We start from the raw sequence: 5,431 nt of genomic DNA on the forward strand, positions 1-5,431 counted from the left end.
AACAGATAATTACGACACTTTGGCTAATCCATGAAACACTCAGATGATAAAGGTGCTTATAAACAGATAAACTACAACATCTAGAACTTCCTGGCACGCTTGATCATGACGCTGCGGCTGTCCGTGTACTCGTCGGTTACGGGAAGCAGACATGCCCTCATGTCCAAGATATGCATGTACATGTCATAGCATGCGTATGCGTCCTTGGCCGCGTAGGTTATGTAGGCTAGATTCAGAGGTACCTCCCACGTGCTCGGGTCCTTGGTATCGTTGTCTTCTTTTATGTTGGCGTATCCGGGGTCGATGATGGTCTCGGCAAGGTCAACCACGGAGTCCTTCTCCTGCCCGTTGCTGATGATCTTGTATTGCTTCTGGATGTCGACAAGCTTGTTGCACCAGATGGCCGAATCGTCGCGTTCTTCCTTCTCTCCACCGTAGCAAAGGTGCAGTCTGTCAGGACCGGTTTTCGGGATATTAATTTCCCAGAAAATGGCCCGTGTGCTCACCAGCCCCAGGATTACTGTTAGCTGATGAGGCACCAACTTGATACAGAAATTCCAAGCAAAGTACAAAATATGTAGTACAAGACCATTGTGGCCTCTGAGTACAACAATTGGTTTCTAGTGGTTGATGGCGGAAGCGGTTTGTGTTTCATCTGCGTCTATGGGACTCCATTTCCCACAGGAACAGCTGACCAGGATAACTCCTACCTTCGTGAGGCTGCTATCTCCATTGCGTATGTTCCCGGGCTGTCGTCGCAACGCTCCTCTCCACGCAAGAAATCTGGCCAAGACAATAGCCAGGGACAAGCCAGTGAGTACTTTGAATGTACTCGCAAACATTATGAAAACAGGTATAACATAGCAGGTGATAATCATGCACTAAAATAATCCATGATCACTTAGTCAGTCCCAAAATAAAACTCACGATGCACGTAAGCAGGAAATTAAAAATGCACCGATCGGGTGTCTGGAGCGACACCTTGAATGGGTAATAATATAAAGCGTGCCTTAGTCGGGCGTCTGAGCGACGTCACATAAAGGGCTCATATAAAAGAATAACAAACATGCCACAGTCGGGCGTCTGAGCGACACCACATAAAGGGCTTACAAGGTAAATAAATAAGAAGCATGCCACAGTCGGGCGTCTCAGCGACACCACATAAAGGGCTTATAAGGTAAATAACCATGGTGAATATCCAGGAGGTAGAACCGTCCCATGGATACTCAATATTTTAAATAATGTAAATGGTTAGTCCATAATAATAATCATAATCATCACAAGTCACAAGTCATGATCCAAGTTCTGGTTTAACAGTTTTTCTCCTTCGAAGACCGACACTAAGACCGACACTTGACCCATCCCAGACTGTAGTCCTTACCCATGGACACGGCTATTCGAATAGATGTATAATCTCTGCAGAGGGTGTACTCTTTACCCACGGGTAACAGATTTCTTTAGTCCATCGGGACTAATTCTGTCTACGGTCTTTTAATTGAAAACACACCTAACCGCACACACCAGCCTAACTTACCGGTGTCTGGAATCACCCACGACACCCATTAAGCAAAACTCTAAGTGGGGAGGCTACAACCTCGACTTAGCATGGGGTCACAAAATTTATACCGCGCGCAAACTAGGGGAGCTACCCCCTCGGCTCCAACCGGAAACACCCATGCCTCCGGACCAGGTGGCATGCCTACCGGATGCAGCCGGTATCTTCCACCATGGCCTCTCTGTACGTTGTGTGCTAGAAAGGGGTTGACAACTTACTGAACCGTACCCTACCTATGGCAGGGACAAGTGGTAGTACGAAACAAGTATGGGAGGTTACCGGAACAAGACTCGATCTACGGCCGACTCAGGAGGTTTAAGTATTCCCTGCATGGTTAGCATAGCAATGTTCTTCATAGTTTCCCGACAGGGTCACCACCCCTCATGCCCCATCATGCCTTACTGCACATTCTCGCCACAACGAGACGTCATTCATGGGGTTGTGTTCACCGGAACATAACCTCCTTTCGGACTCCCTCCGAACTATCATCAGGCACATGTGGCATGAGAAGTAGCTACTGTCACCAATGTCACATACATAACAGAAAAGATTTTCACCATGTGCTTATATGCATGAGTATGATTCCACAAAAAATAACACCATTCCACATTAGCATAAATGATGGAGTTCTAGAATATTCTAGCAAAACAGCACCCAACTTGTATCATATCTGAGTTCAAGATGCTTGCCTTCAAGGTGTGGAGGGGTGAGGTGCACTCCAAAACTTTTGAAAGTTATAATCTCCCCTCCAGATTCCTATTTTCAAAAATATTCAAATAACACATACTTTAATAACAGCGCAAACAGTTGTCCTAGATATTTTTGAAATAAATCTTAAAACAAACTAGGTGGAATTTGAGAGAGGTAGGAAAAAGAATTAATTCATTTGGAGTTTTATTTAAAAAGATATAGCCAGTCAAAGTTTCAGTCAAAATCTGATTTTAAAATAAAACAGAAAGGAAAACGTTTCAGACGTAATACGTTTTCGAGAGGGGGACACGTACTTCGGGCTTTACGTCTCCACTTAACCCGGGCGGGCCGACTCGTGGTTCACTGACAGTGGGCCCCTTGGGTCCACTGGTCAGGTTTGACCAGTCGTCCCCGCCTTCCTCTCTTCTGGCCGAACGGAGGCGGAGCTCCGGCGATCGACGTCGGTGAACGGCGGCTCCCCACGGGGCCCCGGGGGCAGGGATGGATCCGCCAGTCCAGGGCGGTCCTCCCGGTGGTCGCTAGGTTGGCGGGGGTGGAGGGAGTCGCCGGCGGCGAGCTCCGCGGCGGAGGTGGCTTCGGGAGGTTTTGGGAACTAGAGCTACGGTGGTTCCCGATCGTGTTTGAGAGGTGGGGTGGCTCCGCAAGGTCGAGGGGAGACGGATGGTGGCGCTGGAAGGACTAGGGAAGCCCTGCTCGTGACTGATGGAACCGTGGTGTGGCGGCGGCCGAACTGGCCGGAGACGAGGAAGAAGGCCTCCCTCCGTCGATTGTTGGCTATGGGAGCACTAGGGAGATGGCCTGAGGTCGCCTGAGGGTCTGGACGAGCTCGGGGGCTCCTTTTATAGGCATTCGAGGTCGGTTCCCGCTGCAGCCGTGGATAAGAACGGCGAACCGCCGTTCTGTAGCTGCAGGGCGGCGTGCGGCAACGAGCGCGTGCCGACGAGCTTGCGGATGAGCTCGAGCTGTTCCAGGGGGCAGCTGGCGCGCACGCGTGGCTTGGGCGGCGCCGTCCATGGCAGTGACCTGCTGCTGATGCCGGCGTGCCGCCAAGGGGCTCTGACGGCGGCGCTGTAGGGCGCCAGGGGAGGGCTTGGAGCACTCTGGTGTGTGGACGAGGACGGGCGTGGCTCTGCAGGCGAGCAAGGGCCAGGGGCGGGACGCGGCGACCCATGCGCACGCACGTGCAAAACGCGCGCTCTGGGCGTGCCCAGCGCATGCACGCCAGGTGCTCGACGAAATGCTAGCGCGTGTTAGAGAGCTCAGATGAAGCTGGTAGTTAACATGCCTGGGTTAGGGTTAGCTAGGAGCTTAGTGGACAAGTTAGTTAGGTCAGAGGATCAAGCTCACAATGCCAACTAAAAATCATGCCAAATTTGGCCATGCACACAAAGTGCTCGACAGAATGTCATGGGCATCTAGGCATCTCTTGGGGTGGCCAAAAACTCCATATCATAGTCTCTTTAGATGCTAAAGAAGGTGGTAAGGTTAGTTTGGCAAAAACAGAAACTTGTTACTGCAAGTTTTTGAGAAAACCAATACTGGACAGAAGGAAAAGGGCATCATTTCACGGACCAAACATACTCCAATGGGTCCACTCTCCTGGGCTTAAGGGTTTTGCAGGGTGGTCTATAAGTAGGAAAAGAGTCATGGGTAAAAGGGCAAGTTAAAATATGGTTGGAGTAGAAAATGCCAAACTGAACCAGAGAGCAAAAGAGGATGATTTGCTCAATTTTTTCGAAGCACACTCATAGGTTTTTGCATAAAGTTGAATTTTATACTCCTACTGACCTCCCCTAATTTTGGTGGAAGTTTTAAAGGAATATTTAAATAGGTTGTAGTGCAAATTACAAACTGGACCAGATTTGAAAACTTGAGGTAGGGCTCAAAATCTCCAAATGACTAAAAGAGATTTTTGCATAAAAGTGATGTGGGAACATCACATGACATCTCCAAATTTTGGTGGGAATTTTAAAGAAGTATTTGAAAGGGTTGTAGTGCAAATGAGGCTCTAAAGCTTATAAAATCATTTTTAAAAGAATAGAGCTCAGGAAAAACAATTATGCAAATAAATCCACTGATAAAAGCAATGTTTTCTTGAGAGGGTATACAAGTCCAATAATATTTTTGGAAAGTTTTCACTTGGGGTAAAAACTCCACAATATTAAAGAAAAGAGAGGTTCTGAAATCAAAAGATAAATCCAGAAAATAAAAATTTAATTTCCTGGAAAAATTTTGATTAATAAAACAAGGTAAAAATTTTGGGGTGTTACACAGTCGGCGCTGCTGATGAAACGGGCGAATGCTCCAGAACCTCTGATGGCCCTACAGAAGTGGTAGATGAGAACCTCGACCCGCACACATACCTGGGCGACGACGATCTGCTGGTCCCTGTCAGGAGACGAATGGATGGGCACAAGGTCTAGTCCTGCAACCTTGTGCTTTCTCTTCCTATAGGTACTGCTTGAAATCGGCGAGGCAGAGCTTCACCGAGTCCGGATCGTTGGTGTACATCACATTCAACTTGGTGCAGCCATAGGACTGAACGGTGAACTCAAAGGGGAACTCGTTGCTGAAGTCCATATCCAGGAGGCTCACCCCTCGGATTGCCATAGGAGTCTCTTGAAGTGAACGAGTGTGTAGGCGGCGGCAGAAGTTTGTTTTTCAGCTCTAGGGGAACTGGATTCAACAGTAAACTGCGTGTGTACAGGCAACAACAGTTACTACCCCTCCCTCGTCCGATGCACGCCCGGCAGAAGATTGGAGGCATTAGATTAACAATAACACTGGTTAGACATGTCCCTAAGGTAACAGTGTGATCGCTTCATTTTACATGCGCCCTTACATTAACAACATCAAAAGGTTGGTATAAGGACATGCGACAGTGGACGCATCAGCACAATGTACCTACAAGGAGGCATAAAGTGGTGATGCAGAGTTTGTTCATGCAATGTGAGGGCAGCAAATCTAATCCTGGAGACCTTTTACTATGTGAGGGCAGCAAACCTAATCCTGGAGACCTTGTACTATGTGAGGGCAGCAAATCTAATCCTGGAGACCTTTTACTATGTGAGGGCAGCAAATCTAATCCTCGAGACCTTTTACTATGTGAGGGCAGCAAATCTAATCCTGAGACCTTTTACTATGTGAGGGCAGCAATTCTAATCC

This window comes from Triticum aestivum, chromosome 4D (genome assembly GCF_018294505.1).
Source record: "Triticum aestivum cultivar Chinese Spring chromosome 4D, IWGSC CS RefSeq v2.1, whole genome shotgun sequence".
Classification (NCBI taxonomy): domain Eukaryota; kingdom Viridiplantae; phylum Streptophyta; class Magnoliopsida; order Poales; family Poaceae; genus Triticum; species Triticum aestivum.